General features: G+C 53.2%; 1 protein-coding gene across 3 annotated transcripts in view; it reads right to left on the bottom strand.

Moving 5' to 3' along the window:
• The window catches only part of SLC6A6 (solute carrier family 6 member 6), an 84,146-nt gene extending 70,849 nt beyond the window's left edge, over positions 1–13,297 (bottom strand). The window contains exons 1-2 of one of the 3 annotated variants that reach the window (XM_034997607.1): positions 13,020–13,297; positions 1,062–1,099 (exon numbers count right to left, since the gene is read on the bottom strand). The gene's annotated coding sequence lies outside the window, so the exon portion shown is untranslated. Of the gene's footprint in view, positions 1–1,061; positions 1,100–12,887; positions 12,991–13,019 lie in introns of those variants that run through there. The other 2 variants (XM_034997608.1, XM_034997609.1) reach the window with 2 other exon arrangements.
• Positions 13,298–13,653: the final 356 nt, after the last annotated feature.

Raw genomic sequence — 13,653 nt, 5'->3', positions numbered from 1 at the left:
AAGTCAGGTTCCTACCCCAGGAAACCCCTTTTAAAAACACTGTGATCCTGAACTGGGGGAAAAATAAAAGCTTCTGTAAATATGAGACAGTCAGCAAAATGTCATTAAGGTCTGTAGATTAGATAAGAGAATTGTGTCAATGTTAAACGTCCTGGGGTTGATAATTGCGTGTGCTTATATAAGAGAATGAATGGCACTGCTCTTACGAAATACATAGGAAGGATTAGGAGGAGTAAAGGGGCATCATGCCTGTAATTTACTCCCTGATGAGTCAGCAAAAAAAAAAAAAAAGTTTTAATGTGACTATTTTTATAGCATATAGAGATGAAGCAAATGTAACAAATGTTAACAATGGGAAAATCTCAGTGAAAGGTATACAGGAGTTCACTGTATTCTCCTTTCCACTTTTCTGAAAGTTTTCAATTTTTTAAAAAGAAAAAGTTTAGGGGTGCCTGGGTGGCTCAGTCGGTTGAACAACCAACTCTGAGTTTTGGCTGGGTTGATGATTTCATGGGTGGTGGGATCAGCCGGGAGGGGCTCTGCGTTAAGCAGGGAGTCTGCTTAAAGATTCTCTCCCTCTGCCCCTCCCCTCACGCAGGCACTCACGCTCTCTCTCTCTCAAATGAACAAATCCTTAAAAAAAGACCCAAAAAATAAAAAGAGTTTAATAAAGAGACAATTGGGACAGTAGCCCCAAGTCCTGATGGGAGCATCCTATCTGTGCTGGGAACCAAGCATCTCACCCTTTTACATATGTCTGAGCCCAATCCTCAGAACTAACTCAACGAGGCCCCATCACTGCTCGGTGGCAGAGCCAGCATGGAGTCCAGGCCAGACTCGAAAATCAGTGCTCAGTATTTGTAAGGCTGTCTCCCCGGCACAGGGAGGCGGAGGGGGCCGACCCGGGCCATGAAGCCACCACCCCGAAGTGACATGTGGATGAGGCCCCGGAGCCCTGGGGGTTCTGCTTCCTCCTCCTCAACCCTGGAGGAGACCCTGAGAGCCCAAGGACCGCACATCGGGGAGACGCCAACACCACTGAGAGGACAAATGCCACTTACGTTTTGGAGGCTCCTCAGCAAGGGCTGTTGTTCTGGACCTAATACAACGAGAGGAAGCAAAGAAGGAAAGAGAAGATCTGGTCAGATTGTGACTATACGCGGGACTCGGAGTCTTCTTGCACGCTGGGAGGGGCCAAGTCAACAGCGGGCTGCCCAGGCAGCCGTGCACACACGCAGACACACACAGACCCACGTGTTCACACACACACACACACAGAGGCTCCCCCCAGCTGCAACCGTAAGCCACTGCCCGGCCCCAGAGGCCTGCACCAGAGCAGCCTAGGCATGGGCCCAAGTCTGTGGAAGACTATTCCCTGTGAGCTCAGGGACACACCACGGCTAGACGGAGGGGCGGAGGGAGGCCCTGGGGGCCCCAGACTCTTGGAGAAGACGATAACTCATCGACTGGTTAAAGTCTCCAAGAATCACCATACCAAGGGAATCTGTTGAACTTTGCTGAGTCAAGCAGTCCCCAAATGTGAATGACCCCTGAAGCCTGGTTTTTTTTGTTAGTTTTTTTTTTTTTTTTTTTTTAATAGAACACCTCCTGTTCTCTGGCACTCAGTTTGGGGAAAAAATGCAAGTTGGGGTAGATCACCGCTGTCTCTCATCCACCAGCAGAGCTGTGCTGGAAGGCTCCCCTGGTTTCCTAGAATATGAAAATGCAGAAAACCAGGAAATGGCTCCTTATCAACCAGGATCACACATTTCAATGAACAGGTAAATGGATTAGCAGAGCAGGGAAGGGGGTAATGGTGGGAGGGCAGAAAGAGGCCTGCAGCGTGGACAAGTCTTTCCTCAATGGACCTGAGGCCCTGCCCTTGCAGCCCCTTCCTCAGACTCAGAAACACGGCCCCAACAGTCTGCAGAGCTCCCTGTCCCCCAAATCAGACAACCTCATTGCTATGGCAGCGCCCCCACATTCAATGGGCTAACCTAGGTGCCCAGTGGTCAAGGCACTGTGGGGTAGGAATATTCAGTCAGTAATCTGTTAAGGGGCTCCTGGCTGGCTGTCAGTAGAGCATGCGACCGTTGGTCTCAGGGCTGTAAGTTCAAGTCCCACGTTGGGGGGAGAGATTACTTAAGAATAAAATATATATATAGTATATATATTTTTAAAAATTTCTTGAGCACCTACTGTGTGCCAGGCACTGTTTTAGGTCCTGGGAACCCGGCAATGAACAACACAGCCGAGGTTCTGAGCCCAGAACCCCATGGTAAAGGCCAACATGCGACACGGACGCCACGGAGGCTTTGTTTTCTGGGTGGACACGTGGCGCTGTGAAGGCGAGGGTGGGTTAGTAATGCCTGCAACAGGCGTGGGTGCCAGGGTAACGTGTAACTTGCTATCCTGGACTATACCAAGGGAAGAGGGACAAAGGGAAAGATGAAAGTAGCATGTTTAATGCACATTTATAGGCATAATGGTAAAGGAACCAGGAAAAGGAGCATAATTCTATCTGGCGTGAGACCTTAGCAGTTGACTGAGGGCAACCCAGCTCCAAGAGGAGGATAAGAATGGCACTAAGTCCCCGTGGGTATAGCCTGCTGGCACCCATGCCCCTTCTTCTGGGGACAGCCTCACATCCATTCTACCTGGACACCCACGCACATCCACTCTCAGCCCACGGGGTTCTGGGTGGGCATGTGAGCCAGGCCTAGCCAATCAGAGGGGCTGTGACAGTTGGCTCAAGGACAAGCACCTGACCAAGCCTGGACAATGAGAGTGATGACAAGGGCTCGTGCTAAGAATATTGGGGAAAAAAGAAGGCTCTTTCTAGACTGAGATGGCTATGCTGGGAGGGGATGCATCCTATGCAGCTGAGAGTAACCAACACAGGAGCCCAGAAATGGACAGAAAGAAACAATCCTGATGACATATCTCAGCACCTGGATCCAGCCATGCCTGAAGTATGACCCTGGGGCTTTTCAGTTAAGAGTCAGTAAATGTTCTTTCTTTTCTTTTCTTTTTCTTTCTTTCTTTTTTCTTTTTTTCTTTCTTCTTTCTTCCTTCCTTCTTTCTCGCTCTCTCTCTTTTTCTTTCCTTCCTTCCTTCCTTCTTCCCTCCCTCCCCTACTCCCACCCTCCCTTGTTTTTTTAAAGTTAGTTTGAACTGATTTCTACAACTTGCAACTCTAAGAATCCAGACCTATGCCCTGTCTCAGATATGCCGTATAACTTTATGCATGCCCCTTTAACTGATGTTCAGGCCATCAGAAAAATGCGGCACAGATAAAATGACATCTGAGGTCACCCTGCAGCCCTGGTACTCTCAGCCAGTAGCAAAGGTTAGGACTGACCCTCCCAGACCCCTGGGCATTTGGCCGGAGCTGGAGAAATCAGCCCTTCTCAAAGTTAAGCCTGGAGGGCTTCTTAAAACTTGCTAGGCCCCACCCCCAGGGTCTGAGTCAGCAGGTCTGGCGTGGGGCCCCTGATTCTAACGAGCTCCCAGGTGATGACCAGACCGCACATCCCGTGACCACATTTCGAGAACCTAGACTCTAAATCTGTTCTACACTTTCCAGTTGCTTGGGGCACGTGCCCCGTGTAAAAATAAAGCCCCAGCCAAGCAGAAGATCTCTGCAACCTCAGTCCTCAATGAGATCCCCGGTTGCAAGGATGCACCAGTATTTAAACAACTGACGCACCAGGTCCCAGCGTCCATCCATCCTACTGCGATGCTTCCAGCCAGCCCTCTACCCTGGGATTCAACTAAAAAGTGAGGCTGTGTAAGAGTGAGAAGGCGCCTTCTTGGGTTCCAGCAGGCCCCACGCTGGTGTTCCAGGAGCTGCGAGCATCCCCCGACGGCTCCCCACACCAGGCAGCATGCCAGCACGAAGTAAGTCCCACTTCAGACCTGATCCTGACACACGGCCTCAGGCTGCCCTGCTGTCAGCACCGCCTGGCTGGCCCTGGGCTCTCCCTGATTTACATCCGACTTGGCTGCCTCGAAACGCCTCCTGTGGCTTTTGGACCGTGGACACTGTTCAGTGGAAAACGGCTTCCCCACCAGCATCCTTTCCAAAGTGGCGCTGGCCCAGAGGGCCTGGCCTGGCCTGGCTCAGCCGCCTCCCAACTGTGTGGCCTTGGGCGAGTTACCTGCGGTCTCTGGGGCTTCAACTTTTCACATGCAAAATGGGAATGATGGTATCTGTTGGGATGGTTGGGGAGATGATGCTGACCAGGAAACCGCCCTGGTTTAGGAAGGGTTGCAGGTGCCCAAGAGCTGGGACTGACCTCCTTTACTCCAAGTGTGGTCCCCAGACCAGCAGCCTTGACAACGGCCTGGGAATTGGTTAGAAACGCAGACTCTCAGGGCCCAGTTCAGTCGTCCCGCATAGAAAGGGGCATCTTAACAAGCTCTCCAGGGATGTCTATGGCTTTCAAGTCTGAGGAGCACCAGTATGTGTCATCATCATTGCTGTTGCTGCCATATCCCAGGACCGGGCCAAGATGTAGCAACGACCCCCAGGCTGGGGCAACGGCAATCAGGGCTCAGAGGTAAGGAAATGTTGGAGAGGGCAGAAAGCTCCTCCCGTGCCTCTGAGCCTTACGACTACCGAGGAGCCCCTCTGGCGCCCTGCAGTGAGACTGAGCGAATAGGTACCGATCACCGGACTGCACTCTCGGGCTCAGCCAAGGTAACAAGATACACTGAAAACATTCCAGGTCTCAGATTTAGGGCTTCCTTCCAGCAGAGTATGGCTGCCTCTGAGCCTCTCTGCAGAAGGCTGAATCTTTAGCATTCAAGGGGGCAGATTACCCTCCCTGCCTGGAGCCCAAGGCCCAGAACCCACAGCAGAGGCTGAAAGCGGAGGGGCTCCCAGGGAAGGTGCGGGTCTCAGCCTGATGGGGGGGTGCGCCAAGCCCCACATGGAGCGCTGGGGGGGTGGCCTGGAGCTGCCCCTGGGAAAGCGCTAAGGGTCCCCACTGGCGGGCTAGAAGCGGACTAGAAGCCCCGGTGAATGAATGGAGCAGAATGCCTCCCCCTGCTCAGGATCCACTGGCAACTCATTTCCATGCCCCGGGCCTGGCCAGACCTAACCGAGGAAGCAGCCGGTGGGGGGGCTGGAGGGGGTTGCACTGGGGCATGCTGGAGAGTTCGAGGGGGGCTGCCAGGTGGAACAGCAGTATGTCCAGAGCAGTATGTTCAGAGACACCAGACAATGACCAGATGTAGAGGCAAAAAAAAAAAAAGAAAGAAAAAAAGAAGAAAAAACCCCACATTGAAAAATACAGGCTTGAATTCTAAAATTCTAAAACTCTGTCTATGCGGACAACACAAAACATGCCTGTGGTCCAGAGCTGCCCCTGGGAGACCATTTTACAGCAACTGGTACTGTTTTTTCAGGCCTGGGACTTGATCCTGCATCCAAACCCTGGTGCCCCAGGCCGCTGGGATAATTCATTCGACTATTTTATGGTCAGCTCCATGAGCGTATGGCCATGATTTGGTCGTCTGGTTCACCTGGCACATCCCCAGGGCGTAGAACCAATAAGTATGGATGGAGATGGGTGAATATTATTTTCAAGCCCGGACCCACAATAGGCTCTCATTTCAGGGTAGAGGGGATCAGACAGCCTTTATTTGTGTCCTGAGCACCTACTGTGTGCCAGGCTGGACACTGAAGCATCTATCCCTCCCCTGATGTGACCTCAGTCAGGTGAACAGATAAAAGGCGAGACCACAAAGATCTGAACTCTGCCCTACAGAGGAGGCTCTGAGCAAGGTGAGATGATGTATACTTTGTCTCACTGGATCCTTTTTGAGTCCTTACTATGTGCCAGGCACAGTTAAGGGGCTGAAGGAAAGCTTCATGAAGCAGGCAGCTTCAAGGTGACCCTTGAAGAAGGGGAATAAGAAGAGAAGGGAGATGGGTGCCTGGCGGGTTCAGTCAGTAGAGCATGAGACTCTTGGTCTCAGGGTTTTGAGTTCGAGCCCCACGGTGGCATGGAGCCTACTTAAAAAAAAAAAAAAGAAGAAGAAGGGAGGACGGGCCTTGTGGCAAGAGCATGGGCAGAGCCAAGAGAGCCCGAGGCTCGGTTTAGGAGCAGAAATCAGCCAAATCACGAGGAGGTGGGGAGAAGTGGCAGCAGATGAGTGTAAACACTGGCCAGAGGCCAGAACCTGCAGGGCCTCGCATGTCAGGCCAAGGAGTGTGAACCTGATTTCACAAAGCACTAGGGAGCCACTGAAGACCCCTGAGCAGGAGAGTGGCATGCCCACGGACGGTACAGAGGGGTGCCTAAGAGGCATGGAGGCTGGCAAGGAGCCTATTGTCTCAAGCTGTAGGGCTATCCCCCCAGAGAGGAGATACCAAGTGCCATCTGGTGAGAGCACGAATGTCCTTGAAATCACGGCCCGGGTCTTCCATGAGGCCTCGGCAGCCATCATCCCCAGGTGCCAATTGGCTATAGGGCAAGAGGGCAGAGCCCTCGGGACCACCCCCTTCCGGTGCCCTTCACCCACTAAGCATGACTTTGCTGGAATCCACTTCACCCCTCCACCCTGCACTGCTTCACCCCGAACCTGGCTTGGGTTAAGGACTTTCTGCTGGAAAGGGGATGGTGGAACCTGGCAGCGAATGGCTTAGCACTTTTCTTTTGTGTGCAAAGAAGAGCTAGGGGGGAAGAGCAGGTCTCTCCAAATGTCCATCCTTGGGATCCCTCAGAGATGTGGTCCAAGCTTCTGCTTAATGGGGAGGGTAAAGCTCCAAGGGACTAGGGAGGACCCAAGTGAGCGAAACCAGAAGAACTCAACTCTCCTGCCCTCCAGCCCTCTTGCAAATTGCCTTGATTCTATCCCGCACCACCGCCAGGAGCCAGAGCTGCCCACAGGAGCCAGGAGGTCCTGCTGTCCAGGACCCCCCACCCCGGTTTCTGCAGGTGTCTCCCGGGCAGCCAAGTCCTAAGGAATTTTTTGGATTGGTACAGCTTTGTCCTCTCACTCCCCCTTCCCATTAGCTGTGTTAAAATTAGCATCTGAATTGTGAACATTGTCATCAAGAGTTCCAGGCAGAGGTAAAAACACGGCCTCGAGATTTACCTGTTTAACAGAATCACTGAATGGAGCCTGAGTCTGGGGAAGAACCACAAATTTGTGAACAATGGCCCTTTTGATAGCTTATCAGCCTGGCTTGGACCTCAGCCTCCTGATCCCTAAAATGGATGGCGGGGAGCCTTCACTCAAAGATCCCAAAGTCTCCACACTCCCTGGCCAGAGGACCACTCTCCCTCAGACCTTCCCCACTTTTCCCTGCCTGGACCATTGCCTGCCCTTGGCAGAAGCCACCTGGAATTGTTCATTAACCTCTTCCTGATACAGATCTTCTCCCCTCCCGTGAGACTGAGCCACTTGAGTGCAGGGGCTGTTTTATTTACTTATCCCTGCCCTCCTGGCCTTGGCCTTCTGCCTGACACCCCGTAGGTGCTCAGTGCGCATCTGCCATGCCGCTGGGGGGATAAGGACGGGCTCTGGTTCTAGTTCCCCTTCCTATTCAATCTCAGCTGTGTGAGCTGCAGCAAGTCACTTTTCTGAGGCCGGGTGAACTCATCCAGAAGATGGGGGTAAGAACCCCTAAGTCAGGCACAGGCCTTAAATGCAGGAAGGGAGATAAGGCATCTGGGGTGCTCCTTCCCATCTCAGAATGCTGAGTGGCCTCAGCCTGCTTCTTTGCCCACCTTCAGGGAAGTTCAGAGTCACCGGGTGGGTGCTCTGCATTCACTGAGCTGGCAGCGCGTGTGGTGATTAAGGCAGGCCAGACTAGGTGAGTGATTCCCAAATGCAGACTGGCTGTTCAGAGTGGCCTGGCAGATCTGTATGTTCTGACAAGCGGCAGTTCCACAATGGTCCATTGTTTGAAGAGTGAGTGGCAAAACCAAGAACAGTATGATGCCATTTTCGGTAACACTAAAACAAAACTACAGTTAGCTTGCTGAACATGTCCTAAATAGCCCCAGATCAACGAGGAAATCCAAACTGAAATGAAAACTGATCTAGAATGTAATAAAAAAGTATATGTTCCTGTAGACAGCCGAGAGATACGGTTAAAGCTGTGTGCAGAGGAAAATGTATAACCTTACAGGCCTTTATTGTTATTGGAGAAAGAGACAGACAAATAGACAGACTGAAGATTAGAGTGCACTTTTTTTAATGATCTTTGAGGATCACTTTTAGTTTATACAGTTTTGTATTGCTTGAGGTATATATATTTTTTTGAAGATTTTATTTATTTGAGAGCGAGCGAGCACCCAAGAGCCAGGGGAGGGGAAGAGGGAGAGGGAGAAGCAGGCTCCCCCTGAGCAGGGAGCCCAATGTGGGGCTCCATCCCAGGACCCTGAGATCATGACCTGAGCCAAAGACTGACGCTTAACCAACTGAGCCACCCAGGCACCCCGAGGTGTATTATTTTTGTAACTAAAAGAATTCTTTGACATATTCTCATAAAGTTAACATCTATGGACCCTAGGACCGAGCAGTCCCACTCCTAGAGAAATGTACAATATAAGCTCACTGAAACACTTATACAGGAATGCTCACAGCAGCTTCATTCATAATCACCCCAACCTGGAAACACCCCAATGTCCATCAACAGGTGACTCCATACAATGGAATACTATTCAGCAATAAAAGGAATCACCTCGTGATAAACTCCACAGCATGGATGGATCTCAAAAACATCAAACAGAAAGAAATCAGACACTAAAGAGTATCCACCAAACAAGTCCATTTATACGAAGTTCTAGGCTTGGCAAAACTAATTCAGGGTGACAAAAATCAGAAACTCCTCACCTCCGGGAGGGGAAGGGCATGAGACGACTAACTTTCTAGGGGAGCTGGAAATATTCTCTATCTTGATCTGAGTGGTAGTTACACAGGTGTATAAATTTGTCAAAATTCATCAAACTGTAACAGACTCTTTGCATTTCACGGCATGTAAATTAGATCTCAATTTAAATTAAAAAAAAAAAACAACACATGATTTTTTTATACAGATTCCCAGGCTCCACCCCATGGGGATTGATTCAGTGTGTCCATGCTGGACCTGGGAATCTGAATTTGTAAAAGAGTAACTCAAGTCATTCTCTGCCTGATTATAGAGTTACCACTGACCAACCCCTGGCAGCTACACTCCCCTTCCCTTTTATTGTTTTGGGTGATTTGTTGTTTGTACATTGATTTTTACAAGAGAGTTGGGTGACTCACAGAGCTTTAGAAACAGCACAGCAGTTTCCATTCTTTCTGCCCTCTCTGGGCCACTCATAGCCCCTGCCCCTCAGCTCAGGTTTCCAAATGAAGCCTCTGTGGGAGGGGAAACCCCAAAGCCCTGTCCAGGGCAGACATAATTCACCCTAAAGACTCCTGGGCTTCATGCTCCCTGGGAGGTCAAAGCCAGTAAGCTAATGGCCTGTGTACCTATTAAACAGCATGTCCAGGCCTCCACCTTGTGTTTACAAAAAGAGCTCAGGGCAAGATTCACTGGCATGGAAAATGCTTTGCGCCCTGACCAGCGGTGGCCTGGCCACCCTCGGTTTCCTGGACCCCAGCCTAGTTCCCCATCTACCATCAGGGGTCTTCTGGGCTCCTGGGTTTAACTAGCTTTGCCACTGTTGCCCCTAAACCCAGTCTGATGCCGTTTCTATCCCTGCTGCTCTAGAATAAAGCTCAAGCCCGTTTACCCAATGCTCAGGCCCTTCTACCACCTGGCCCCTGTTTTCTCCAGCAGGAACCCTGCAAGGTTTATTCTACAAACATGCTTGGCTATTTCATGCCACTGTGCCTTTGTACCTGCTATGTCCCCTGCCCAGAACGCCAGCCCATACTGTTCCTCCGCTCACAGAAGATGCCAGCTCTGACATCACCTCCTCTAAGAGGCTGAAGTGCCTTCTGCCTATGACCCCGCCATCGGTGCATCGGTGAGTCTTCACAGCACGCCTCGGATGGCATGGTCAGTGCCCTATCTCCCTCTGGACTTTGAGCACCTCGAAAGCCAATATTCTACCCCAAATCCAGTGCCAGGCCAGAGCTGACCTTAGCAAGATTTATTAAACAACTAGAAGAGGCACATTTAAAAAGAGCTCTCTTTCACACTCGAAGGCCACCCTGGGCATTTCCACAACCACAGCTCCTCCCCAGAATCCATAAATTCAAACAAACACTTGCGCCACGATAAGTTGGCCAACGCAGAGGAGTGAGATGTAGCCCCAAAGAATCTGACTCTTGCTTCTGACCTTCTGCAGAAGTGAGTGATCAGCCTGTACCTGCCAGGGTGACCCTGGGCTTCCAAGGCCAGCCCTATTCCCGCCCAGACCCCCTCCAGCTGTGGCTAAGCTGCATTCTGGGCGCTCCTTGTAATTTATTTGTCAGCTCTTTCCTATATACAGGAATGTGTTCAATGACTCACAAGTGTCTTATCGTTTCGGGACCTTTGGAAAGACTTTCAGAGAAGTACAGCTCCCAAGTCCTCTGACAGGCTGACAGGCAAACAAGTTGGGGGTTAGAAAATACCATCACCAGCGCCCAAAGCCTCCTGTGGACTTGACACCTGTGTAGGAAGAGTGGCAGGGCTCCCCGAGAAGGCACACAGAAGGGAGAATGCGTAACGGGGGACAGAATCGAGGCGCCCGTGGGTCCCGCGCTCTCTCCCTCCAACCTTGAGGACTGGAGGATCTTTGTCCCTTGTTTTCCCCAGGTCTTGACCACAGTCCAAGTTCACCTCCTCAGCACATCAGTGACTAAAGCTCCATGGGGCCCAAGCTCAGTTGGCAGAGGAAAGACCTTGGAGGCCCACTCCTGCCACCGTCCGATCAAGGCAAAGTCCCCTGGGCAGCTCTCAGTTTGCCCATCTCTAAAATGGGTACTTCCCACTAAGGCCTCCCGACTCTGCAAAGCAGATGTGACCCGATCACTGCAGGACGAGAGGAGAGGAACGGGGCAGAGGAGGCCCACTGCGACTGCATTATGGGCCAGCACAAGGGTATCCCTGAAGGACAAAAGCTCAAGAGTGCACCTTGGCCCTGCCACATACCAGTGACCTGAGACCTCGTGACACCCTCTAATCAGCAGCTACGAAGCCGAGCCGGGCTTTACAGCTTACCGCAGGCTTATTCATCCTCATCTCCCTCAATCCCCTCAAGGGCGCAGCGAGGCCGGCACTGGCGTCCTTGCTGCCCAGACAGCCAAGCTGAGGTTCAAAGAGGCCAAGAGAATCACCCAAGGTCACCTACTGACTAAGGTAGAGTAACTGAGGCACAGTAACTGAACTGAGCTCTCTGGGGACATGCTTCTGCCTCTCAGTCCCCATTTACCCCATAACGAGTCTACTCCACCCATTTTACAGATGAGGAAACTGAGGCCCCCCAAAAAAGGTTGCGCAAGGTCAACTAGGGACTGAGCCAGCCCTAAGACCTCTAGCCATTCTGCCAATCCCATCTTGTGGTGGGTTCTCAGCCAGTGCCCTCCGGCATCCCTCTAATCCCCCCAACACCATCCTGATTACATTCCTTCCCCCACCCACCGCCACACCTTTCCATGCCCACCCCACACTCCCAGGATGACTCCCTGGTCGAGAGAGAGAGGCAGGCGGTTGCTAAGCACTCACCCGCTCTTTCTCACAAAAATAAACTCCTTCTGGCTGGGAGACTCGGGATGAGATCCCCTCCCTTCCAGCCAAGAAAAAATTAAAAAGAAATTTTAAAAAGATCTCCTCCATGACATTTATTTAAACGTCAGCAGTGCCAAAGCGTGGGCCAATTTACCGAAGTCCAAACGGAGCCAGCCACGCGCCACTAAACCTCAGCCCAAAGACCCTCCGTTCAAGTGTCTGGGCAGTTACGGAGCTGATTTATTTCTCCAGGCAGGAAATGGGGGCCTGGGCTGCCTCCCAAGGCTTTGGGGCTAGTCCTAGGGGACACCAGGATCTGGCAGGGGCCAGGCAGTGACCAAAATAGCCAGGCTGGTGGCCCTGCTCAGCACACACCTCCCTCTGAATGCCGGGGGCAGGGGGTGGCCCACAGGTCCCCCCTCCAGTTTAGGCTGAAGATTTGGGGCGGTCGCAGAAGGTCCCTGAGATTCTCTATCTGGCTTTCCTGGTGGGAGGGGGACGAGAGAACCTCTTGCTCAAAAGAGGAACCCTCAGAAGGAAGGAGAAAAGGCTAGAGGAGGATGTGTCCCGCTGTCCCTGCCTGCTGCCCATTTGGCCCCCAGCTGTCCCGTGGGGCCTCGTCCTGCCACTCAAGGCGGCTGGACATTGGCACTGCCACCTGCACGCCACACACGGGCAGCACCCTTGGAGCCATGCCCCCCTATCACCTCGCCCAACTCAGTGCCTGCCCTGGAGAATCAGCTCCGGCTGGCCGGCCCTCTAGGCACCAGGGACACTCCCTCAGGTACAGCCAGGACACACAAGTGCCTGCAACCAGGGGCCCGGAGACACAGCCACGCTCAGGGACACACACGTGCACAGCCAGGTACTCGGAGACACAGTCACATACAAACAGGTTCACACCAGACACACGCCGGGACACACAAGTGCCCACATCCTAGGACACATTGACACAGCCACACGCAGGTATCACAGACACGCCAGAATACACAGACAAGCACAACCCAAGACACAGAAGAGCAGGCAAACACTGGGACACACGAGTGCATATTGCTGGAGAAATGAAGGAACAGCCACCCTCGGAAACACAGGCACATGGAGATACATGGAGACACCCGGTGAGACAGAGACACCGACACACACACACACACACACACACACACACCTGCCGCCGGCACGAAAAGCCCAAGCCCTTTCGCTGGGGAAACAATAACAGCCCCACCAGCGGGTCTGCGCGGGCGACCCTCCGTCCCTCCCTCGGTGGCGAGAGGGGCTTGGCGGGGAGGTCCGGGCTGGCGGGAGCGCAGCGATAGGGAGGGGGCTCCGCGCGCCCGGCTCCCTGTCCCTCGGGTACCTGGGGTGGCCGCGGCGCTGCGCTCGGCTGCACTCGGTTCCACTGGCCGGGGGTGCCCTCCTGCTCGGTCTCTGGCCCGCGGGCTCCGCGCTCCGCGCTCCTTCTCCGCGTGGCTTGGGTCTCTGGGCTCGCGGTCCTCGGGGCTCGGAGCTGGCGAGCGAGCGGGGCTGCGGCCAGGGCCCGGAGCTCGGCGCTGGCGGCGGCGCGGAGGAAGCGGTAATTTATAAGCGGCTTCTTCCTGACCTCGCGTGTCTGTTGTCTGAGCAGGCAGCTCTCAGCATCACCCATCCTGCTGGGTGGAAAAATACCAGCTTGGCCGGGCCGGGGGCGGGGCCGGGGCGGGGCCGGACGCCCAGCCCCGCCCCCCATGAGGACTCACACAGACACACACACGCGCACACACATACACTCGCACACACCACACACGCACGCGCGCACGGGCTCGGACAAAGAGCCCGGGCTCGCCGAGCGCGCGCGCACACACCCTCGTGCTGCGCGGCGAACACTCGACCCACTGCTTCCCGCATTAGAGAGCACTTTTCGAGGAAACCCTTTCCCTGCAAATGCTGGTGCCAAGTGATACAGCCGGTCCTCAGCCTCCTCCTGCCTCCGGATGAAGAGCAAGGGAGCCCCC

This window comes from Mirounga leonina, unplaced genomic scaffold (genome assembly GCF_011800145.1).
Source record: "Mirounga leonina isolate KUSES-001 unplaced genomic scaffold, KU_Mleo_1.0 Mir_94, whole genome shotgun sequence".
Lineage (NCBI taxonomy): Eukaryota > Metazoa > Chordata > Mammalia > Carnivora > Phocidae > Mirounga > Mirounga leonina.
This window is presented reverse-complemented; position numbering and strand designations above follow the sequence as displayed.